This window comes from Ornithorhynchus anatinus, chromosome 3 (genome assembly GCF_004115215.2).
Source record: "Ornithorhynchus anatinus isolate Pmale09 chromosome 3, mOrnAna1.pri.v4, whole genome shotgun sequence".
Lineage (NCBI taxonomy): Eukaryota > Metazoa > Chordata > Mammalia > Monotremata > Ornithorhynchidae > Ornithorhynchus > Ornithorhynchus anatinus.
In genome coordinates this window covers 26,901,934-26,928,701 of record NC_041730.1, presented here as the reverse complement: position 1 = coordinate 26,928,701, position 26,768 = coordinate 26,901,934, and the positions used below count along the sequence as shown (strand labels likewise).

General features: G+C 39.5%; 1 protein-coding gene across 7 annotated transcripts in view; it reads right to left on the bottom strand.

The window, feature by feature from the left end:
- LRRC4C (leucine rich repeat containing 4C) overlaps window positions 1-26,768 on the bottom strand; it is a 979,945-nt gene that overhangs the window by 66,490 nt on the left and 886,687 nt on the right. The window contains exon 1 of one of the 7 annotated variants that reach the window (XM_007658867.4): window positions 229-374. The exons of the other annotated variants lie outside the window; for them this stretch is intronic. The gene's annotated coding sequence lies outside the window, so the exon portion shown is untranslated. Of the gene's footprint in view, window positions 1-228; window positions 375-26,768 lie in introns of those variants that run through there. 7 annotated transcript variants of the gene reach the window in all.

Below are 26,768 nucleotides of genomic sequence, written 5' to 3'. Positions count from 1 at the left end.
ACACCAGATTTTGACCCTGAAGTCTCAGGACAGATTCTTGTCAGCTATTCTTGACAGGAGATTATATCTACCTCTCACCAGCTCACAGCTTTCCACAGGTATGCAAATTGAATTAAGTTTTGCTTCCCTGAGACTTTAAAATTGCTCTGTTTCTGTTTATAGGCCCCTTTGCTTCGGCTCATCACTCAACATCTCCTTGAATATCTTGTTATCATTCATCTGACTTACACATAATGCAGCAAACACTTTTGTTTTTGGTGTTGGTGGGCTTCCATGCTTGTGATAATATTTTGACATTAGAAATCTGAGAAAGCCAATTAGATGATATCACTCCAAGTGGTCTGCTGTGTGATCGTGGGAAAGTCACTTCTTTGTGCTTCAGTTTCCTCACCTGTAAAATGGGAATTAAGATTGAGAATCTCTCGTGGATATAGACTGTGTCCACATTGATTAGCTTGTATCTCCTTCAGTGTTTAGTACAGTGCCTGGCATATAGTGAGTGCTTTAGCATATGCCATTAAAAAAGGCTGCATGATGAGTGACCACATACCCTGTAGCCTACTGAGAGAATCATTGATATATTGGGGTCCAAGTACTGTAATTGGCTTTGTTCCAATTGATGTCAGTAGGTGAGGAAGGACAAATAATAATAATAGTTTGTGGTCTCTTCCAGGCCTAAGGACTGTAGAGGTATTAAAATTAAGTTCAATGCATAAACGTGACTGATTATCATGCCTTCTCCATGCACCTGATCAGGTAGAATTCACTAGCAGTAAATCATCATATTTTCATCTCAAAAAGTACCTTTGAATCAATGTATCAAAACAAATATTTTGATGAAAAAAATTTAGACCAGAGCCAGTTGCAATATTTAAAAACTTATACCTTCAACTGTGTTTATTCAATTTTAAACAGATTTATATTGAAAGTTCCCAAATATTTCCCTTGGGAAAGCTTTTATGATATGATAAACATAGATGCTCATCATTCATTCAACCTAAATAGTCTCTTTATTCATTTCAATTCTTATTCTATTGCATTGATGCCAAGTACCTTCCTCTCTCCTTAAAATGTTTATATTTCACTAGTTGCGGCTTTAATCCCTTCCCAGCTTCACATACCCCTTAAGTAACACTTAATTTCTGTAAATCAATACCTGCATTCCCTAATTTATCCCCTCTTTCACTTTCTCAAGTTAACGCTTACCTTTCAAGAAATGAAGTACTGAGAATTTAAAGGAACCACCTGTCAATTTTTTTTCCTCACAGCAGCTTGGCTTTTTCATAAATAATTTAATAATGGTTATTTATAATAATAATAATGTTGGTATTTGTTAAGCGCTTACTGTGTGGCAAGCCCTGTTATAAGCACCGGGGTAGATAGACGGTAATCAGGTTGTTCCACATGGGACTCACAGTCTTCATCTGCATTTTACAGATGAGGGAACAGGCACAGAGAAGTGAAGTGATTTGCCCAAAGTCACACAGCTGAAAGTGGCAGATCTGGGGTTAGAACCGGCTACCTCTGAGTCCCAAACCTGGGCTTTTTCCACTAAGCCATGCTGCTTATTAATACTAATATTATTACAATTTTTATTGAATGATTCACTTTTCCTCATCTCTAATTTAGTTTACTAGGTACATAGTGTTCAAGCTCAAATAAATAAAATTCCATTATGAGAATATAAAGTTTCTCATTTGTAGCTGTTGACCCAGGCTTAATCAACAAGAAGGTGGTATTAAGGTATTTTCATTTTTTCAGAGTCTCACTTGGGGAAAAAATTACTTATATAAACAATGAAGTTATTTCCAGAATAAAGACTTATTCTAAACCATTTATTCCTGTTTTACACTCATTAGTGCTGTAGAAATACATGGCATCTTTAATATTATGGTAACTTTTGGAGGGCTCAAATTCAGTTACAAACATCCTAAACCTTTCCTTTCCAAACTATAATATCCCGATTCTTGTTTAAATCCTGAGTTTGTCAAATATTTTGTATGGGCTACGCATACAATTTAATTTACACTCATATAATTAAGGTCCTGTTAGCTCAATATGGATTAGTTTAAGACTACCAAAAGAGCATTTCTTTGTACCTACCTAGGGTCCTTCATATCAAGATAATGAAAAATTTTACGATTTTAATTAAGCCTCACAACTTACTCTGCAGAGAGTGACCTTAAAGGCTATTATTATCCCACACTGCTTGACACCAAAAGATGACATTTACAATAAACAGCATATTGAAAATGCAACCACATTCTTTTAGTTTACCCTTACAAATCCCAAGTGATATAATACTGAATGTAGTGACTACAAAGGGGTGAAAAATATAAGGCAAATGGAATGAGTACTGTGTGATTACTAAAGCTCAAATTCTTGGTAGATGAAATGGCCTTTATAAAAAGCCCACACAGAAAGAGGACAGACACCCAAAAGTTTCTAAAGCATTGAGACTGATCACTTTTCCATACCTCTTCCACAGGGAAAGCTCATTTAAATAGAAAGTCATTTCTCACTTACTGACATCAATTGGAGCAAAGCCAACTATGGACTATCAGGACTTGGGTGAGAAGGATGCTACAAAAATGGGCAAGAAAGTCTGGAGCCATCTTAGGGGCACAGTTCTTCACAAAGGAAAAAAATGGGAGCGTCTGCCTTGGGTCTTTGAGAAATGGGAGTATAAAGCTGAGGTGTACCGCTATGGTCTTGGATCTACATAGTGCACAATCAGGGAAGACTTGTGGTGGTTTACTCACGGAGACAATGCTTATAAAAAATCAATCAGTGGGTCTCATGTGGTAACTGCCCCTTTGGGTGTAAGTTAGGAACAAGAGCCAGATCAAGGATGGGTAGTTGTTAGTAATATCACCAAGATCAGCCCTTTCCTCTCCATCCAAACTGCTACCATGCTGATACAAGCTCTCATAATATCCCGACTGGATTATTGTGTTAGCCTCCCTTTTGATCTCCCTTCCTCCTGTCTCTCCCCACTCCAGTCTATTCTTCATTCCGCTGACCGGATCATCTTCCTACAGAAACACTCTGGGCATGTCACTCCCATCCTCAAAAACCTCTTGTGGTTGCCAATCAGCCTTCATATGAAATAAAAACTCCTCATTCTTGGCTTCAAAGTTCTCCATCACACTGCCCCTTCCTTCCTCACCCCTCTTCTCTCTTTCTACTGCCCACCCTGTACACTCCGCTCCTCTGCCTCTCACCTCCTCATGGTCCCCTGTTCGTGCCTGTCCTGCCATCGAACCCTGGCCCACGTCCTACTAGTGTCCTGGAATGCCCTCCCTCCTCACATCTGCCAAACTAACTCTCGTCCCCTCTTCAAAGCCCTCTGAGAGCTCACCTCCTCCAGGAGGCCTTCCCAGACTGAGCCCCCCTTTCTCTCTGCTCCTCCTTCCCTCCCCATTCCCACCTCTCCCATCTGCTCTTCCCCCTTCCCCTCCCCTCAGCACTGTGCATATTAGTATATATTATTACCCTATTTATTTTGTTAATGATGTGCATATTTCCATGATTCTATTTATCTTGATGATGTTTCGTTTTATTCTGTTTTGCTTTGCTGTCTGTCTCCCCCATTTAGACTGTGAGCCCATTATTGGGCAGGGATTGTCTCTGTTGCCAAATTGTGCATTCCAAGCGCTTAGTAGAATGCTCTGCACATAGTAAGCACTCAATAAACACTATTGAAGGAATGAATAAATATAGCTTACTTAATACTGTGCTGGGCAACTACTGCTATTGAAATCCTTATCTGAGTGAACTATTTCTAACTAAAAGTGTTTGTGAAATGCACAGATTCAGAGAGATCCCTATCCTAGGGAAGTCTGGGGCATTTGACATTTTTCCAAACTTCACATGCCAGTCTTAGGGAGCAGAACTAGCTAGTGGAGAAGCAGCATGGCCTAGTGGATAGAGCCCGTGCCTGGTAGTCAGAAGGACCTGGATTCTAATCCCTACTCTGCCACTTGTCTGCTATTTGACCTTGGGTGAGTCAATTTACTTCTCTGTGCCTCGTTATCCCATCTGTAAAATGGGGATTAAGACTGTGAGCTCTATGTGGACTGTGTCCAACCTCATTACATTGTATCTACTCCAGTGTTGAGTTCAGTGCCTGGCATACATAGTAAGAGCTTGACAAATACCACAGCTATTACTATTATTACTATCATTTTCATTAGTGTTCTGAACAAAGCAGCGTGGCTCAGTGGAAAAAGCCCAGGCTGGGGAATCAGAGATCATGGGTTCAAATCTCGGATCGGCCACTTGTCAGCTGTGTGACTTTGGGCAAGTCACTTCACTTCTCTGGACCTCAGATACCTCATCTGTAAAATGGGGATGAAGATTGTGAGCCCCACGTGGGATAACCTGATCACCTTGCATCCTCCCCAGAGCTTAGAACAGTGCTTTTCATATAGGACGTGCTTAACAAATGCCAACATTATTATCCCAAATGCTTCCCATAATTTCAGGGGTTTCGAAATACAAAATTTCAGAGCATGGCTCAATCTCAGACATTCTTAGTTCTTGTTACTGTAACTATCCATGAAAGTCTCTAACTCAGCAGTAAACAGATGGAAGAAATAAGCCCATGGGACTTGCCTAGAGCATTAATAGAAAAGTCACAAATTGTAGCAAAAGTGAATTTCATATGAGCTTTCAGGGACCACTGCTCCCAGTGTCAGAGGGTGGGAGGCAGAGAAGGAGCCTTCAAATAGACTGAAAAGGAATGGTCAGAGAGATAGAAGAACCAAGAGAGGACAGTGTCAGTGAAGACAAGGTTGGAGAAAGTTTCAAGGAGAAGGAGGTGGTCTACTGTGTTAAAGGCAGCTGAGATGTCAAGTCTAGGAAGATTAAGATAAAGTCCATCAGACTTGTTGAAAAGTCATTAGGTTTTGGGGTTTTTTTATAATGGTATCTGTTAAGTGCTTACTATGTGGCAAACATTTTTCTAAGCATTGCGGTAGGTTCAAGTTAATTAGGTCAGACAAAATCTCTCTCCCACATGGGACTCACATTCTAAGCAGGAGGGAGAACGGGCATTGGATCCCCATTTAACAATTGAAGAAACTGAGCTCCAGAGAAGTTAAGTAAATTGCCTGTGGTCACACTGAAAGCAATTGGCAGAGTTGGGATTAGAACTCATGTTTTCTGATACCCAGGCTCATGCTCTTTCCACTAGTCCATGCTGCTTCTTCTACCTTAAAGAGGACTGCTGCTGTGGAACAAAGGAAGCAGAAATCAGATTCAAGGGAAACAAGGATAGAATTAGAGGAGAGGAAATAGAGATGATGGATATAAACAACTCTCAAGTGGTTTGGAGAGGAATGGTTAGGAGGGATGTGGGGTGATAACTGGAGAGAGCTATGGGGTAAAGGTAATTTTGTTTTGTTTTGTTTTTTAGGTTGAGGGTATGAAAGCATGTTTGATAGTATGTTTGAGTGGTTACTGGATACAGAGCACTGAACTAAGTGATCAAGAAATGGGCAAGAGAAATCCTCTGGATTACAGAATTCCCCTTCATCATAGAAGAAGCCTAAAAGTCAAATTAATGGGTATTAACAATGCAGATTTGAACTACAGATCAAGGATTCCACCTTTTATGAATCAAATTTCATCATTCAAAATGCTCAACAAGAAAAAAAAAGTATTCTGTAAAAACTTCTAAGTATAAAGTTTACTATCAAGCATGTCAATCCTGTTTTCATCATGGTTGGAAAAAAAACAATAATTCAATGGTTCCATGAACACTCACTAAAACTGCCCACCATAAATTGGAAGTAATCTCTAATTCTGTTTTTTCTTTCTTAAAATCTTTTTTTTTCCCCCTGTGCAGTTCCTTTCTTGTACTCAAGTTTTCCATGCTTACATATTGTTGGCTTTCACTTCGGTCCAATTTTCTGTTCTTCCATTGTTAAAAACTGTAATCACTCAATAGATGAGGGAATAAATCATCAGTGTTTTACAAGGAATTCTGAGAAGTGATCCATTCTGGATGATTGAAATAGAATAATCTATCCAAGGATCGAGAAAACTGAATTTTGAGAAAATATCAATAACTATAGGTTACATTTATATATGAGAAGCAACATGGCTTAGAGGGAAGCACACAGGCCTGGGAGTCAGAGGGATCTGGGTTCTAATCCTAGCTCTGCCACTTGTGTGCTATGTAACCTTGGGCAAGTCACTTGACTTCTCTGGGCCTCAGTTGCCTCCTCTGTAAAATGGGGTTGTAGACTGTGAGCCCCACGTGGGACAGGGAGAATATCCAAACTGATTAGCTTGTTACTACTCCAGTGCTTTGTACTGGAGTACAGGCACACAGTACTCCAGGCACAGAGTAAGTTCTTATCAAATACATACATATATAATATATATAAAGCATTAAACAATTTGACTATATCAATCAATATATGATATAATAATATAATGATAATGATTAATAACAGGTTCATATAAATATATGTACATAAAATATCTCATATTATATTGTTGTTATATGTATATGTGTGTATATATATATATATATATTACTCAATGTTAACATAGGAATGTACCAAAAACCAGAATGTACCATCAAGGCCGCTGAAGATGCAAAATAATTTTGATCATTTTAAACTCTCATTATAAATAAGGGGAAGTAAAGGAGTGGGTATATGAAATCTGGGAACATAAATAATGACCTGCATTTTTTTTCTAAAAACTAGATCCTCAAAAGAAAATAAGGCAATTAAATTTTTCTTCTTTTTTTCCCTTACAGAAATAGCAACAAAATTTTTACCACTCCTACGGCAACAGAGTAGGAAGAAATGTTCACTATTCCATTGATTCATAATCTCAAAACTCAGTATTTGGTATGTAATTCATCATGTAGTTAATGTTTTAAAATGTATGCTATAAAGAGACTACCTCATGTATGAACGGTTCAGTTATTCTAAATTTTAAAAAAAAACTTTCACATCATCTTTGCCCTCATCAGGATACAATCTCTGAAATGCAGTGCCCAGAATAGACGGACTTAATTTGCCACTATATCTGAGAACAAATTCAAGACATTTTTCTTAAATGGGCCGCTATTAAAGATCAGTGAGGAAAAAAAAAATCACTCAGTGACACTAGGCAATTCAGAAACCAAGACTATACAGAGCTGACTTAATTCACTCAACAAGCTGAAAAAAGCTTTGATACACCCCATATGCATCTCTGCAGCACTCTGATATCTGACATGACAGTAGATTAATGAAAAGGAAACTTGATTTGATTGTAAAACTTTCTGTTACAAATCTGCATGTAATAGCTGAAGTGTTAAGTTGAAGTCAAAACAGTGCATGTTTTCTATAAAATTACATTCTTGTGTTTGCAAACTGGCTTGGGCATTCATTTGACTGACAGCTGCTACCCAAGGAATCCTAGCAGTCCTGAGCTGCCTTCTTACTGACTGTCAACATGTTTAGATTTTAGGTAGTACACTAAAGAGCCCTAAGGAATCAGTAAGATTTGGTAAGAAGATATGAAAAAAAACCCTTTAAAAGTCTGTCTGTTAGGGGGTTATGCTAACATCCGAGTTCCTGGGACATGTGGGAGAGTTGAACTAAGAGAATATGGTTATAAAAACACTCATCTTGTCTTCAATGTGTCATCTCCACTAACTTTAGCTTGGCACTTACCATTATGCTTACCAATATGATATTTGCTCCCAAATTGGTGGTTTGTACAGAAAAATTACTTAAGAAAATATAGCTAGTTTGTGCAGATATAGTCAGAAAATGATGAGAAGCCATCTTTCCAATGCCCCTATTATTCAGTATTACCAAAATCTGAAGATCCTATTTCATGGCCTAAGATTACAGCATTTTGAGCTAGAACTTAAATGGAGATGATGGGGAATAATGTAAATGAAAAGTATTGTTGTTACAAGAAAAAGAGAAAGAGAGTGAATGTTGGGAGTGTATAAACAATGCTGAAGACAGAAACTTAAATCACATATTGAAGGACACCTTCAAAACCGTGCTTTCATATTAAAGAAATCCTGCATTTCCTTATCCTCCAGAAGACAACAGAGTGATGACACATGATAACCTACCCGACTTCAATTTTTATAGCTTTTTCTTCCTCCAGTAGTCGCTGCCTAGCAACCCGAAAATGGCTTTCTTATTCTGTACTAATTTGGGGTATGTGGGTTTTTAAAATTTGAATGTCTTTAAGTGAAGAAAGAAATAAAGAGCTATTTGTTCTATCTCTATAAATCTGCTCACTATTCCTTCCCCTGGCATTTGCGCCTTTATAATTCAGTCAGTTCTTAGTACTTTATTTGTGGAAATGCTTTTCTTCAGTCCAAATGTGGGCCAAAGCTTTATTCTAATTAATTGGGAAAAAAAGTAGACTTCGATCTCCTTATAGATACTGCTCTTCTGAGGCATGAGAAATTTTTTCCCAGACCTTGGAGGCATTACATGAACTCATACCTTTCCCTGCACCATTTGTGTGAACTATTTCCCTATATTATTATATGTTACATACCTTTTGTCTAGCGGGTTTCACATCTTTTAAAATGAAGGAAAATTTAAAGCAAAGAGGTGATTGAATATTACTCAGAGCCAGCTGGGTTCTTGCTCTGGATGCTCTCTCTAGTTACGTGGCTAATGCCACCAAAATATATGCTATTGTTCCCTATTTGCTCTTATTAAGTGCTGCATTGCCCACTCACTCTAAACCACATATACACCAAACCAAAATGAAGGAGAATAGGGTGAAAAATCAGCCTAATAAATTCTCAGATGAGGATATGTTAGGATAGGAAAGTAAGGAAACTGAAATAGTTCTAGGAGTTTGTTTTATCTGGTTACTCTTTCTTGGCTTTTGAGGGAGAGTGGAAAAAAAAAGGCATTGGAAATAGAAGAGGAAAGAGAAAGGAGGCTATTATCTCTCACCACACATCTACCACGACTGCATAGGTTAGATATGTTTTAACAATGTTACACTAAGAAAAGCTATTTTTTAGGATATTTAGGACCTCCTCACTCAGGCTTTAAGCCAATTAATCAATCAGCTCCCTCAGTCAGCCTGCACTCTTAGCTCCTCTAATGCCAACCCATCTCCTCACCCTATTTGGTTCCTCACTACTGTGTCACCTGTATACTTGAGTCCTCAACCCCTATGAATTTACATACACCTTCCTCTCTCTATTTAAACTCCATTATTGTCCCCTATCTGTAAATTATTTCAAGTATCCATCTCTTCTGATGGACTATTAACTCCTTGAGGGAAGGGATCATGTCTACTAACTCCTTTGGATTCTCCCAAGTGTTTAGTATAGTGCTCTGTACTCTTCACAGAGTAAGGGCTCAATAAATAGTATTGATTAACTGACTTTCAGTTAAGAAGGATTGCCCCACAAATGAAAAATATTTATATTATTATATTTGAAAGAAATGTCCTAACCGAAAATCTCTCCTTTATCAGAATCGACTCACCAATCAATCAATGGTATTTATTTTGTGCTTACTACGTGCAGAACACTGTACTAAATGTTTGAGAGTATACAACAGAGCAGAATTAGCACCCATGTTAATGTAAAATGAGCTTACAGAAGCAATTTAATCTTCCATATCAATATTTCTGAAGCCATAGAACAGTAATCTACTCTCAGCAAACACCTCAGGAACTCCGATATGAACATATTCAGAAAGTATTTATGCTTTTACCCAAATCAGCTTTGTTCAACCACTTGGCTCTCATACTGATGGAAGGTATGGAAAAAGAACCCCAGAACATTGACAGCAGTATGAGATTCAGAGAGCAGTCCTCAGGCTCCTTGGGCAGGAGCTCTCAAACAGATATTAAGTCAGGCCAAGCCCAAGGACATGATCCCTTCCAAAAACACAATTGCCTGCATGATCTCAACCCACTTGTGCTGAACTGCAAGAAGAGTGCTCCTATCACTAGCTGATTAATGAGGTGGCTTTAGGCAACCTATTAAACATATGCATTTGAAATTTTCTTTCAAATTAGCTTTGTTTTACCTCCACACAGACTTCATCAGCAGCAACATTTACTGAGCATCTGCTGTGTGCAGAGCACTCTAGAAATGTATAATGGAAGTAAAAGACATCCTTACCCTCGAGGAGCTTTAATCCATTTAGAGAGACAAGTGAATACGAATCAACAGACATACAATAGATGAAATACAAAGATTATAGATACAAATGTTAAAAACAAAAGCAATTGAATAACTAAATAAATAAGTGATAAACAGATATACAGATGTCCCCTATGAGCACTTGGAGGCGAATGACAGGGATGAAATTCATCTTGGAAAGAAGCCATAGACGCTACTGTTCAACTACTGCATTCATAATACCGTCTGTTCTCCCCTCTGCTATGTGTTCTATCTGTTTTAGAATAGGTCAGTTAAAATGGGCTGCCAAATCACAAAAGTAATCACAAAAATAATTATGAAACAACTCCAAAGGCAAATGGATAACAGTAAAAGGAAATACAAAAATAATTCAGGGATTATGAACAGTAGAAAGGTTTCTCTCAGCAGTGGTAATATTGAAGAACAGATGTGAGTTGTACTGAACAAACAATGAAATGACCAAAAACAGAGCTGTGCTTTCTGCAAGCTGCTCAGCATTGGAAAAGACCTGGAAGCAAGATTCATCAAATTATAGGAACTGAAACAAAAAAAAATAATTTAGCTAGGACAAGATAATTTTCTCTAGCACAGCAACTAATTTTAAGTGGTAATTCAATATTTGCACTTGTAGAATAACTTTATACTGAGGTTCATAAAACACTGCACAAAAATAGGTTAGTCAACTTTTAAAACTATTCTGTTGAGAAGGGATATAAGCTAAATTTTCAAACAAATACACTATAGTATATAGTGTTTGCACAAGAAACATATATCCAAATCTTTAATCTTATGTAGTTCACAATTTTCTTCTTTTAGAATGCTATTTAAACAAGGTCCTTTGAGAAGAAAGAGAAAGAACTGAAGTTCTTGTGAACTGGGAACATGTTCACAAACTCTTTTATACTGTTCTGTCTCAAGCTTTTATTAGAGAACTTGCACATAGTAAAGTCTCAATTAATACTGATTGATAGAACTCATCCCCATCTCTTATTAACCCAGAAACCATTTTCTAGTCTCTCCCACAAAGTCTTGAATCTGAATTCCTAAAAACTCTTCCAATTAGGAGCTCCCTCTTTAATAGAGGATAAATGCTGCATGACAATGTTTTATTGTCATAAAACCAGATTAAAACTTTATAGCAAGTGGATGCAAAAATCATGAGTTAGTAAACATTCTATTAGGATGGATGGTTTCTGAAGAGGTCAGTAGGGAAGCAGCCACAGGCTTTGTTGGTAGGTTGTGCTCAGTCTACAAATATTGTAGGAGAAAAAGATGTCAATTGCTTGCTGGGTGACCTGAGATGAGTCATTTAACTTCTCTGTGCCTCAGTTTCCTCAACTGCAAAATGGGGACATCTGTTCTCCCTCCTACTTAGACTGTAAGCCCCACGCAGGGCAGGGGCTGTGTCTGACCTAATTAACTAGAATTTAGTGCAGTGCTGAGACAAGTATTTAACACATAGTAAGCACTTAACTCATACCACAAAAAAAGAAGATACTGAATTTAACAGAGTTAATCTTTAGGATATTTATGAATCCTATCAGGAGTTAAATGCCAAGATTTGTTTCACCACAGGTTCAATTCTGGGCATCTTCTATTCTCCATCTACATTCATTCTCTTGGAGAACTTATTTGCTCCCATTCCTCCAACTACCCCCTTTCCACCGATGATTCCCCAAATACCTCTTCTATCCTGAACCTTTCTCCTTCTCGGCTGTCTCACATTTCATTCTCTCTTTGGTTGTCCATGGACACCTCAGTGTGGGCTAGTGGAATTCTCTTCCCCTCTTCAAATCCCTACTTAAAACTCACCTCCTCCAAGAGGCCTTCCCAGACTGAGCTCCCCCCTTTGTCCCTCTGTTCCCTCTACCCCCCCTTCACCTCTCCACAGCTAAACCCTCATCTCTCCCCTATTCTCTCTCCTCCTCCCCCTCTCCCCTCCCACCCCCTCAGCACTGTACTCGTCCGCTCGACTGTACATATCTTTATCACCCTATTTATTTTGTTTATTTTGTTTAATGAGATGTACATCACCCTTATTCTATTTATTTGCCATTGTTTTTATGAGATGTTCTTCCCTTTGACTCTATTTATTGCCATTGTTCTTGTCTGCCTGTCTCCCCCGATTAGACTGTAAGCCCGTCAAACGGCAGGGACTGTCTCTATCTGTTGCCGACCTTGTACATTCCAAGCGCCTAGTACAGTGCTCTGCACAGAGTAAGTGCTCAATAAATACTATTGAATGAATGAATGAATGAGCATGGGCCTGAGAGTCAGAGGACCTGGTTTCTAATCCCATCTTCACCTGTCTGCTGTGTGATGTTGGGCCAGTCACTTAACTTCTCTATGCCTCAGACACCTCATTTGAAAATAGAGATTAAGACTGTGAGTCCTATGTGGGACAGAGATTGTATAAAACTTGATTAGCTTTTATCTACACCAGCACTTATTACAGTGCCTGGCACATAATAAGAATTTAACAAATATCATTAAAAAAATAACCAAACAGAACACCTCATCTTCCCATCCTGCCACCCCATTGACTTTCCGATCACTGTTGAAAATACCACTATCCTCCCTGACTCACATGTCCATAACTTTGGACATTATGGTATTACGCTTGACTCACCTCTCTTATTATCCAATTTATCACAGTCTTACTGGTTCTATCTTCACTGTGATATTGATCTCTAAAATGTACACTTTCCTCTCCATCCAAAATGCTTCCATGATGATCTAACCATAGGCCTTCTCACTGACTACTCTGCCTCCTCTCTCCTCTCCAGCCCATATATCAATCTGCCTCCAGAATTATTTTTCTAAGAAATACCTTCAATCCCATCTCCCCACTTATCAAAATCTCCAAAGGTTGCCCATCCATCTCTGTCCTAAACACAAACATTTTTCATCAGCTTCAAGGCTCTCCCTTCCTACCTTAAATCTCCAGACTTCTACTACGACCCAACCTGCTCACTTTGCTCCTCTAACACCAACCTAATCTGTCAATCGATAGTATTTATTGAGCGATTTCTATGTGCACAGCACTACACTAAGTTATTAGGAGAGTACAATGCAACAGAAAAGCATAGAGAAGCAGCGTGGCTTAGTGGAATGAGCCAGGGCTTGGGAGTCAGAGGTCGTGGGCAAGTCACTTAACTTCTCTGTGCCTCAGTTACCTCATCTGTAAATGGGAATTAAGACTGTGAGCCCCTCGTGGGATAATCTGATAAACCTGAATCTATCCCAGTGCTTAGAACAGTGCTCTGCACATAGTAAGCACTTAACAAATACCATTAAAATATAAATGAAACAGAATGAGCAGGCCCCTTCCCTGCCCATAACAATTTTTTTGATCCCATTTGCTTTACTGCCAACCTCTTGCCCACAACCTCCCTCTGGTCTGGAACTCCCTCCCCCTTTATACTCCACAGACCAACTCCCTCTCCATTTTCAAAGCCCTACTAAAATCACACCTACTCCTAAAGGCCTTCTCAGACTAAGCCATCATTTCCTTTGCCTTGGCATCTTGATCTGTACCCTTTAAGCACTTGATATTCACTCACCTCACTGCCAGTGCCACAGAATATTTGTGCATATAAATTCCCCTACCTTTAATTTATTTTAATGTTTGCATCCCACTCTATACTACAATGTTTTTGCATGCAGAGGTCACACCTAGCAATCCCATTATACTCTCCCAAGTGCACAGTATAGGCACATAGTAAGCACTACGTAAATACCATTTATTGATTGATTGACTGAATAGAGTAAATAGACAAGATCCCTGTCCTTAAGGCACTTACAAATGTAGCAGGGAAGATTGACATCAAAATAAATTACAGGTAAGGGAGGCAACCAGGTATAAAGATAGTTATATGCAGGGGCTGAATGCCTTAGGCTGCAACAGGAAAGCCAGGATATTATAGGACTAGATCCTTTGGTATGCTTCCAGATCGTCTCAAGACATTGGCTGTTTGACATTCTTATGCTATTACTTTCTTCTCTCTCTCTCTCCTCTGCCTGGCAGTCTAAGCTCTAGGGACAATTTTCAATTTTGCCCTCATCCCAGAGTGACGATGTGGTAAGAGAGACCTGTAATTCTATCTGATATTCAGGCCCTTGTGTGGCCAGAAGGTTCTTGTAATTTATTTATTTCTATTAATGTCTGTCACCTCTAGAGTGTAAGCTCACTGTGGGCAGGGAATATGTGTGTTTATTGTTATTTTGTACGATCCCAAGTGCTAAGTACAGTGCTCCACACGTAGTAAGTGCTCAATAAATAAGAAAATGAGTGAATGAATGACTGTTGGCACATGAGTACAGAAATATTAGCATGGACTATCTATTAAATTGTAACTCCTCCACTAGATTGCGAGCTCCTCCATTAGACTTAAAGATTCTCCATTATGTTGTAAACTTCTCCACTAAATTATACACTTCTCCACTTGATTTTTTATTTTCTTGGGAGCTGGGATCATGGTTACTAATGATAATGTAGTGTACTCTCCCAAGCATTCAGTACAGTGCTCTTAATGAAGTCTGATTTCATGTAGTGAAGAGGTCAGAAGACAGATTGCAATAGAGCACATCAAAGGAATTGCTATCAAAACCTTTGTATTTTTCCTCTTTCCCTTCTCTTCCCTGACTCTATACGATTATCTCACAGATTTCAGTCCCTTTGTTCCTATATTAAACTAGTAGATTACCTGGGGGTGCCTGCTCTTGACTCTATTTATTGCCATTGTTCTTGTCTGCCTGCTTCCCCCATTAGACTGTAATCCCGTCAAAGGGCAGGGACTGTCTCTATCTGTTGCCGATTTGTACATTCCAAGTGCTTAGTACAGTGCTCTGCACATAGTAAGCGCTCAATAAATACTATTGAATGAATGAATGAATGTTCACAGTAAGCACTCTACAAATATCATTGATTGGTTCATTGATTATTGATTGATTGCATGGGGTAGTCCCACTCACAGTAGATTGGTGTTGAAAGTTAAGGTTGCTCATAGAGAGTCAAGTCAAAATGCATTTCAAAAATGTTGTGGCCCTTTGGCAAATAATCCTGTGAGTAGTAACAAATAAAAAAGATGGGCTTCCTTTCTCCAAATTGTCACTCTATACCTCTGAGATTTGAAGCTTATTTAATAATTACCTATGTGCTACAACATCAACATAAAATACATCTTCAAGTATTTAATTCCACCTGAGGGGGGCTGCATTCTGCAATACAGCAAATCAGAAGGCATGCCACGAAATGTATATCATCAACTTTTAGGAAAGGGAAAACCACTACATAAAACAGAAAAAACAATTACTTAGTGAATGAACTACATGGCCCGACATTTTTGAATAAGTAAAACCTGGATCATCATCCATTTCTAATCAGTTGAATCATTTTAACTGTTAAAGGGAATACTCCAGCCATCTTGATTTTATTTTTAAAACTAAGTTCCAGACAAGGTCAACAGTTCCAAGAATATATGTCCTCATTTTTAACGCAGCTGAGGAAGCATTTGATAGAGTTCCTTTTACTGGGATGGATATTGCTAATTTAATAGCCAAGTCCATAATAAAAACTGGCAGAAGACCAAATAAACTGAAAAAAAAGAAAAAAGGAAGAGGAAGGGTGAGACTGAGTATGCATATAAGGAAAAATAAAGAATCTGAATCCAAATTCAGCCACAGCTGAATGGAATTACAAAACCGACTATTCTCACAGGAGGACTATTGCTAGAGTTCTTGTTTTTTAATTTATACAGATAATCTTAGCACAAATAGATTCTAAGTGTTTTACTGCTGAGCGCAGTGAACCTCAAAAGGATTGGAGATTCAGATAAGCACCACAAAGCTCATGTTGCTCATATAAACCTTTTAATGGCTTTTGAATTTCTCATCCATCTTCTGCTGAGTTGTTTTTTTCATTCTATCGTTTGTTCCAGCTATCCCTTCAACATACTTGTTCTCTGAATCCTAATTCTTCATTCTCCTACACCCCAACCCCTAATAAGTCTTTAAATCTACCTTCCTCTCTCCTCTCCAACAGAGTTCCTACATTCCACTTATCCCTATCACTTTGGACTAGTTAAAATAGGTACCTTACAGAATTTCTGTTTGACTAATTCCCCATGCCAATATTTGGGTCTATTTCAGGTAAAGTGTACCCTCTTTGGGGATTCCCCAGTTAACAGAGTTTTGACAGGAAAGAGGAACATCTTATAGTAAAGGCCCCTAGCTATAAATGCTTACCAAGAAGTAACCTACCAGTTTAATTTAGAAACAAGTGAAATAATCATTTAGAGTCAGGGAAGAGAAGAGAAAGAAGAGGAAAATTACAGGTTTTGATAAGCTAGCCTTAGTTCTGCCCCACTGCAATCTGTCTTCTTCCCTCTCCACTCGATGAAAATCGCCTTCCTTAAATCAGCAATGTTTTACTTGTTGCTGAATGCAATGATGATAAATCCATCCTAATCCTCTTTGTCCCCTCAGCTGTGTTCTAAACTGGAACCATCCCTTTCTCCTGGAAATATTATCTAACCTTAACTTCATCTATACAGTCCTTTTCTGATTCACCACTCTCCGTGACTGCTTCTTTGCAAATTGTTTTGTAGGTTCCTCCTCTGTCTCCTGTCCTCTAACTGTGGGGGGTTTTCAAGGCTCAGTCCTGGGTCATCACTGTTCTCCATCTATACCAACTCCCTCGAAAAACTCATTCACTCTAACATCTTCAACAATAATTTCTATGTGGATAACGTGTAGAAGCAGCATGACAGTGGGAAGAGCATGGGCTTGGGAGTCAGAAGACATGGGTTCTTATCCTGGCTCTGTCACTTACCAGCTGTGTGACTTTGGGCACCTCACTTAACTTCTTTGTGCCTCAGTTACCTCATCTGTAAAATGGGTATTAAGTCTGGGAGCCCAAGGGGGGCAACCTGATTATCTTGTATCTACCCCAGCACTTAAAACAGAGTTTGCACATAGTAAGCACCTAACAAATTCCATTATTGTTATTATAACTCCCAAATCTGTCTTTCCATCCCTGATTGCTCTCCTTCTCTTCAGTCTCATATATATTTTTACCTTCAGGACATCTCTATTTGGATGTCCTGCTGACATCTCAAATTTAAATTGTACAAACAGACCGCCTCATCTTCCCATCCAAATTCTGTCCTCCCTCTGATTTCCTATCACTATAGACACCACCACCCTCCTCCCTATTTCTCACAAGTCTATAACCGTGGTATTTTCCTTAAGTCAGCTCTCTCATACAACTCACACAGCCAATTTGACATGAACTCTCATCAGTTTTACCTTCACAACATCTTTAGAATCTACTTTTCTTCTCCATACTAACTGTTAGCATGCTAATCTAAACACTCATTATTTTCCACTTTGACTACTGCATCAGCCTCCTCAGTGATCGCCTTACCTCCTGTTTCTTCCCAATCTAGTCCATACTTCATTCTGCTGCCCAGATCACTGTTCTGAAAAAATAATTCAGTCCATATATGCCTACTTTTCATCAAGTAGTTGCCCACCCACATTCACATCAAATAAAAACCCTACTAATCTCCTACAATTCAATATGTACACTCTGCTCCTCTAACACAGTAATTATGATACTTATTAATCGCTTACTATGTGCCAAGCACTCTTCTAAGCATTCTAAGTGCTGAGGTAGATGGAAGTTAATCAGGTTAGACACAGTGTCTGTCCTACATGGGACTCACAGTGTTAATCCCCAATTTACAGACTAGCTAACTGAAGCACAGAGAAGTTAAGTGACTTACTCAAGGTCACACAGCAGACATGAGGCAGAGCAGGATTAAAACCTGGGTCCTTCTGACTCCAGGCCTGTGCTATATCCACTAGGCACTCAATTTCATCTGACTCCTTCTCTGGGTCTGGAATTCCTTCCCACTTCATATTTGACAGTCCAGCAATCTTCCCACCATCAAAACCATTATAAAATCACAGCTACTGTAACAGGACTTTCAATCCACTCTCCTTCCTATGTTGACTATGAACTTGGCTATGAACCTATGAAGTGCTTTGATACTCACCCCAGCCCACAATACTTATTTACATAATATATTACATAAATAATATATATATGTATATATCTCAATATTATTATACTTCACTATTGCCCTATCCCTAATCTATTTTATTATCTGTCTCAACATGTATACTGAAAAGTCTTTGTGGGAGGGGGTCATGTCTACCAATAGAGTTATATTGTACTCTCCAAACTTCTTAGTACAATGTCTTGCACCAAGTAAGCACTCAATAAATACAACTGATTGATTCATTGTTACCTTCTTAAGCCCAAACAAAGAATAGCCAGACTAAGCAAGTCAAAGTGAAGATACTGAGCGGTTGATGAATCCAATCTTACTAAGGATGACTTAAACGGTTGATATTCAACCTTAAATAGGAAGAGGGAGGGATGTGCCCCAGTGGAAAAAATACATAACTGGGAAGGAGGAGACCTGAATTTGGGTGTCAATTCAGTCACTGACCTCCTGTGTGACCTTGGATATCTGTCTTCACTTGGAGACTAAGATTATGAACCCCACATGGGACAACTTGATTGCCTTGTACTAACCCAGTGCTTAGAACAGTGCTTGGCACATAGTAAGTGCTTAGCAAATAGTAAAATTAGTAGTATTATTTTTATTTTATTTGCCTCAGTTTCCTCATCTAAAAAATTGGGATGAGACAGATTGTAAGCCTCATGTGAAATGGAGTCTGTGTCCAACCTTACATCCAAATACTTGCCTCAGTTCAGAGCATATATTAAGTGCTAAATAAATGCCACAGTTGTTATTTAGGTGAACAGTCACTGCTACTTATATTCAGAACATCGTTACCATGTTGCTAGTACAATAAGTACAGCAGTATAGCAGTAATACAACCAACTCATATTAATAGGAAAAGAAGGTATTAAAAGAGAACCTGCACACACTTGACAACTGTTGAAGCGTCAGAGGATCTTGTACCTAGTGAATAGAGAACGTAAACCAAAAAGGGGCACCTGAATCCACACAGAGCTTGTGAAGCAGCAGTGATTCTATAAAATAAGATCTTAGTAGAAAAGGTGATTTTACACAGTATAGGCACCACAATTCCTAGGCACAATGGGATAATCAAAGGATAACAGCAACAACAGTAATAACCTACAATGATATTGCATCTTTCATCTCCAACAATCCCAGAGGGTTTTAAACCTTAGGCTGGATTCCAAAGGATGGCATTTTAATCTCAATGCTGTGTTAACTGGCTTAACGTGAAGTGTGTGTGAATTTCTAATACCCTATGTCTTCCTCCACTAATTCTGAATCCTGCAATTGTACGTGCTTGAATAACATCAAAAGTAAAAAAAAAAAAAAGGCGAGAAAATTCGTCACATGTATTTATTACAAATAATTATTTTAGTGTGGCCCTTTCTAGGCTGTGTAAAAGAATAAATTATCTTCTGATATTTAAATATAAGTGATACTTATTTTGTGCTTATTCTGTGTCAAGCACTGTGCTAGGCACTTGGGTAGATAAAAGATAATCAGTTCGAGCATTAGGCTTAAATTTAAATATGACTCCTCCTGACTATGAAATCAATTTATGGATATGAGACTGGGATTCCCTCACTTCTCCTTCTGCATCTTAGATACTAACATCCAAAATTTACTCCAGCCCTCGGCTCTATGCTTTAAGATGTTAATAAGGTTTTCTTTCAGAGTTGTTTTTACTGAGTCATGGCACACCCTAAACAGTGATGACAGAGGCAAAGGGCTCTCAAGTAGCATCAGAAGAAGAGACAAGATTTCATCACCTGAGGTTTAAAGGACAGGTGACAGGAATGAGAGAACGTGCCTCGAAAAAAGTGACCAGTACCTGCTTCAGAAATTTAAGCATACTAATATCTAGTTGGCGCTCTCATGTCTCTGGATTTCTTTAGCTTTTCTGAGGCCCTTCAAGATCCACATGACCAACAGTCTTTAAGGTTCATACTAAAGATAAGTTTCTCACTCAGAAGCAGGGCAGGCAATTCATTCATTCATTCAATGGTATTTATTGAGCACTTACAGTGTGCAGAGCACTGTTCTAAGGGCTTGGAAAGTAGAATTCGGCAACAAAAACAATCCCTACCCAACAACAGGCTCAGTCTGGAAGGGGGATACAGACAACAAAACAAGTAGACGGCATCACTACCATCAAAATAGATAAACAGAACAATAGATAAATGCACATAATTAATAAAATAAATAGAGCAATAAATATGTACAAGTATATACAAGTGCTGTGGGAAGGGGAAGGGGATAGAGTGGGGGAGGGCAACGGGGAGGAGAGGAGGAGCAGAAGGAAAGTGAGGGCTCAGTCTGGGAAGGCCTCCTGGAGGAGGTGAGCTCTCAATAGGGCTTTGAAGAGGGGAAGAGAGTTTGGCGAATGTGAGGAGAGAGCGCAATCCAGGACAGCGGTAGGACATGGGCCAGCGGTCGACAGCAGGGCAGGCAAGAATGAAGCACAGTGAGGAGGTTAGCGGCAGAGGAGCGAAGTGTACGGGCATGGCTGTAGGAGGAGAGAAGGGAGGTGAAGTAGGAGGGGGCAAGGTGATGGAGAGTTTTAAGCCAAGAGTGAGGAGTTTCATTGCTTCATGTGAAGGTTGATGGACAACCACTGGAGATTTTTGAGGAGAGGAGTGACATGCCCAGAGCGCTTCTGCAGAAAGATAATCCAGGCAGCAGAGTGAAGTATAGACTGGAGCGGGGAGAGACAGTAGGATGGGAGATCAGAAAGGAGGCTGATGCAGTAATCCAGGCAGGATATGATAAGAGATTGTACCAGCAAGGTAGCAGTTTGGGTGGAGAGAAAAGGGCTGATCTTGGCAATGTTGTGAAGGTGAGACCGGCAGGTTTTGGTGACAGATTTGATGTGTGGGGTGAATGAGAGAGCAGAGTCAAGGATAACACCGAGGTTGCTGGTTTGTGAGATGGGAAGGATGGTAGTGCTGTCCACCGTGATGGGAAAGTCAGGGAGAGGACAGGGTTTGAGAGGGAAGATAAAGAGCTTAGTCTTGGACATGTTGAAGTGGTGGTGGGCAGGCATCCAGGTGGAGATGTCCTGAAGGCAGGAGGAGATACGAGCCTGGAGGGAGAGAGCAGTGTGATCTGGTGTGAAATATATGGGGCTGAGAATCAGGAGACCTGAGTTCCAGTCTTGACTCTGCCTTTGGTACTATCCTCTATATCCCTCCCTACAGAATCCTTAATAAATTATTCCAATTTTTTTTTATCATTTTTGACTTAAAATATCCATAATACTACTTGGCTCACAAAAGTCTGGCGAGACCCTAAAGTCAGTCACAGTTTTGTTATAAAGGATGAAAATTCCTAACTACATTTTAGTAATCTGTTTATTCTACAGAAAGCAGATTGGTTCGTTTTCAGCAGAAACAAATTTTTACAACATAAAACAAAATTTCATTGAATAACTTGAAAAGCTTCAAAAAGCATGTTACCACCAGAGTTCATACCCAGGCTGCTGTTTCATGAATCTTAATCTAGATGTATGCTCTGAACCAATATCTATGAGTTGGAAAGGGGAAGTATTAAATGATGAAATGGAATTTGAGCTTTTATTAAAAGGCTACAAAACTGCCATTAAACTTTTAAAGTACATTGTTTCCAAGAGGAAATTACTTAATCAGTTCCATAATCCTTGGATTGCAATACCCACACACACACACAGACACACTCACCAAAGAAATCTAAATAGTGCTCTAAATGTCATCTCTCTCAATTGCACACTGTTCACCGTACCCTCTGTTCACGAGTTAGAATTCCCCAAGATTAGCATTAAATGGTTTTAGGAATGAAACATTTATTTCTTTCCATAGTTCAGTCAAAAGCAGCATTTTAAACAAATTCAGTACCTTTTAAAAAGTTTTAACATGGAGCTTTGCAACAATACCATCTACTCTGCCACACTCCCACATACAAAGAGAGGGAGAGATAAAAAGGACTGGTTATTTTTCTGTCCTCTTCCCTCCCTTTTTCATTCTCTCCCTCTTATTATTACTTCAAAATTACACCTCCACAATGAAATAAGATCTGTTATAGTTTAATGTGTATTTAATTTCTATGGTAGGCTCTTTGTGCATCACATGCTCAAGTTTCACTTTCTGTTTACTTTTTCTTCATGGTACACTATAAGCTCCTTTTGGGAAGGGGTTGTGACTATTAACTCTGTTTTATCATACCTTTTCATGCAATTAGTACAGTACTCAGCACACTGACAAGCTTAATGCAGGCTGAAATCCAAATCTCAAATCTAAATTTCCACCTATATGTTCAAACAAGAATACAAGCATGACAAAAATCTCATAATTCTTGTCATTCTAAGCGTTTCATTAAATACTTGTGGCATAAAAAGGATATATCAAAAATGAACCTTGTGCCTTGGAAGTATGAGAGAGAATGGAATGCTGAAAATTACACCATCAGGTCTGTGCTCCCCAAAATCAACATTCCCCCTTCTCCATCCCCCCTTCTCTCGACCCCCTCCTCTACTTTCTCTTCCTTCCCAGCAGTATCTTCATAAATCTCCTCCTTCCTGTCAAGTGCCATGCCCTCCACCTGTGCTTCTGACCCTATTCCTTCTCACTTATAAAAACTCTCACCCCTTCCTTCTGCCCCTCCTTAACTTCCATCTTCACCCGCTCACTGTCCAACGGCTTCTTCCCCTCTGCCTTCAAAGATGCCCACATGTCCCCAGCTAAGCTAATTAGGTTGGATGCAGGCCATATCCCACATGGAGCTCACAGTATTGATCACCATTTTACAGATGAAAAAACTGAGGTGCAGCAAAGTTAAGGGATTTACCCAAGGACACACTGCATAAAGTGTCAGAGCTGGGATTAGAACCCATGTCCTTCAGATTCCTATGTAATCCAAACTAAGCATCATTTGTTGTTGCACTAAAGAGTTGGGTGCTGCATGAAGGATCTGACTGCTGGATTGTGCATAACGCTAGGCCTGTGTTACAAGGGATCTGGGAAGACTTGGATTTATTACTTAATCTATGAAATATGGCATGGATGTGGGAAAATGATGACATGATTTGGGCATCCATATATTTTTTGTGATAACATCTGACAGAACCATTTTTCCAACTTAATGGTGATGAAAGTGGTCTAATCTCCTGTACTAGTTGGATTGGAATAGCTCTTCTGAATGCATTCTTTTTGATCAGTGCATTTTGAAAATTCTAGCTTCCCACAAGTAATTATTTAGATTTGCTATTAATAGCAATATTCTTATTTGTGCCTTTAGGCTTATTTTTACTTATATTGTGTACTCTGCCATTTTTCACATATTAAAAATTCATTCAGACCACATTAAAAATAAACACAGAGCTTATTGTTTCCAGCCTGCTCAACAGGTACCGTGCCCATATAGTGGACACTCACATGATCCACTTCTTCAGTATTCTCTGCCTTGATTGGGTCTGGCTCTGGCTTGAGAAATTTCCCATGGGTCACATCATATTGATTGAGTTGACAATACAAGACCCTGATGGAAAAGGGAATATATTTCCCAAAAGAGACAAGCAGGGTCACTAGACTCAGATAAAAATCTCCCTTCCTCCTCTCTTGACCCACTCCAGTGTATTCTTCACTATGCTGCCCGGCTCATCTTCCTGCAGAAACGATCTGGGCATGTCACTCCCCTTGTTAAACACCTCCAATGGTTGCCTATCAACCTCCGCTCCAAATAAAAACTCCTCACTCTAGGCTTCAAGGCTCTACATCACCTTGCCCCTTCCTACCTCTCCTCCCTTCTCTCTTTCTGCTGCCCACCCCGCACGCTCCGCTCCTCTGCCGCCCACCTCCTCACCTTCCCTCGGTCTCGCCTATCCTGCCGTCAGCCCCTGGGCCACATCCTCCCACGGTCCTGGGACGCCCTCCCTCCTCACCTCCGCCAAACTAATTCTCTTCCCCTCTTCAAAACCCTACTTAAAACTCACCTCCATCAAGAGGCCTTCGCAGACTGAGCTCCCCTTCTCCCTCTACTCCCTCTACCACCCCCCCTTCACCTCTCCTCAGCTTAACCCTCTTTTCCCCCCATTTCCCTCTGCTCCTCCCCCTCTCCCTTCCCATCCCCTCAGCACTGTACTCATCTGCTCAACTGTATATATTTTCATTACCCTATTTATTTTGTTAATGAATTGTACATCGCCTTGATTCTATTTAGTTGCCATTGTTTTTACGAGATGTTCTTCCCTTTGACTCTATTTATTGCCATTGTTCCTGTCTGTCCATCTCCCCCGATTAGACTGTAAGCCCGTCAAATTGCAGGGACTGTCTCTATCTGTTGCCGACTTGTTCATTCCAAGCGCTTAGTACAGTGCTCTGCACATAGTAAGCGCTCAATAAATACTATTGAATGAATGAATGAATAAAAATTCCCAGATGTCCTATGGAAGCTGTGTAGTCCTTTCATTTTTGAAGCAGCATAGGTCCTAATCCCAGCTCTGTTTCCTGTCAGCTTTGTGACTTAGAGCAAGTCACCTCACTTCTCTAGTTTCCTTATCTGTAAAATGGAGACTAAAACCTACTTCCTCCTACTTGGGCTTTGAGCCTCATGTGGGGTAGACACTGTACACTCTGATTATCTAGACTATGAGCTCATTCATTCCTTCATTCATTCAATTGTATTCCTTAAGTACTCACTGTGTGCAGAGCACTATACTAAGTTCTTGGGAAAGTACAATACAGCAATAAAGTGACAATCCTTGCTCATAATTAGCTCAGTCTAGAGTGTGGGAGACAGACATCAATACAAATAAGCAGACATTAATATAAATAAATGAAATTACAGATATATACATAAGTGCTCTGGGACAGAGAGATGGGGGAAGAGAAAAGAGAGCAAATCAGGGTGACACAGAAAGGAGTGGGAGATGAGGAAAAGGGGGGTATAGTCAGGGAAGGCCTCTTGGAAGAGATGTGCTTTCAGTAAGTCTTTGAATGTGGGAGGAGAGTAATTATCTGGCGGATTTGAGGAGGGAGGCATTCCAGGCCATGGGGTAGGGGTCGGTGGTGAGACAGGTGAGATCGAAGCACAGTGAGGAGGTTAGCAGCAGAGGAGCGAAGTGTGCAGACTGGGTTGTAGAAGGAGAGAAGTGAGGTGAGGTAGTAGAGGGTGAGGTGATGGAGTGCTTTAAAACCAATGGTGAGGAGTTTTTGTCTGAAACAGAGGTGGGAGGTATTCCCTGGAGATTTTTGAGGAGGGGGGTGATATGTCCTATTTCTGTAGAAAGATGATTCAGGCAGCAGAGTAAAGTATGGACTGGAGTGGGGAGAAGCAGGAGGTTATCAGGTCAGCAAGCAGGCTAATGCAGTAATCTAGATGGGATAGGATGGGTTACTGGATTAACGTGATAGCAGGTTGGCCTATTTTAGTGATGTGATGGTGAGACTGCAGGATTTCACGATAGACTGAACACATGGATTGCATGAGGCAGAGGAGTCAAGGATAACTCAAAGGTTGCAGGCTTGTGAGATGGGAAGGACGGTGGTGCTGTCTACAGTTTCACTGTGGGTAGGAACGTGCCTACAGATGCTATTGTGCTGATTCCAACAGAGCGCTTAGTACAGAGCTCTGCACATAGTAAGGATTCAAAAAAATCCACTGATTATGATTATTTCAGTTACCTCAGTGCTTAGTACAATTCTTGGCAAATAGTAAGCACTTAAGTACCATAATTATTATTATTATTTTGCTTGAAACCAGGAAATTTTCTTCATCGTGCTATCACTAATACTAAATGTCAGCAAACCCAGTGAGGGTATGATACTGTACTTAAATACTTTTTGCATGGAATACTTACAAACAACCTCATTATCAGAGGGTTTGGCTTTCATCTTCTTACCCTTTGAATAATCATTAATAAATTCATGGTATTTATTAAGTGCTTACTGTGTGCAGCTCACTGTACTAAGTGCCTGGCTATTCCCAAGCTAATTCAAGATTCCAAAAGCCTTGTGAAAGTTGGTATTTCTCAGGAAGCCCAAGTAAGCTGATGGTGGTAGAGACTGACTTCAGCCAATACCTCTGCTGCCAGCTCTAAAACCTTTGCCTTAAGTTATGTCTGAGAGGTGAGAGAACATATGTACTTGTGTGGTGGTGGTGAATGGAAAGTTTAAAAAAAAAATCTACCCTTATTTACCCTGGCTTTTCCCCACTGTTCTAAAGTACAGTTTGTATTGGATACCTACAATGGTCTTCAGAACTAAATCCATGAATATACTGGAACAAAATGACAAACACAGAAATTATGAAATTTTCTCAAAAATGAGTTACATCACACTTAGCAAATAATCCAAAACATTCAAGGTGGCTCAGAAGAACTTTGGTTAAAAAGGTGACCTTTTAGAGTAAATTGCATTCAGGAAACAAGATAAATATAAATTAATATTTATAAATATGTCTGGGATGTAATGTTCCTAGGACCATGTTTTAACAGAAAACTCAGTGATTTTCAAGGCTTTTTAATTAGCAACTTATTCAAAGAAAATATGATGTTCAATTTGAAATGTCAAAAATCAGAGGAAAGG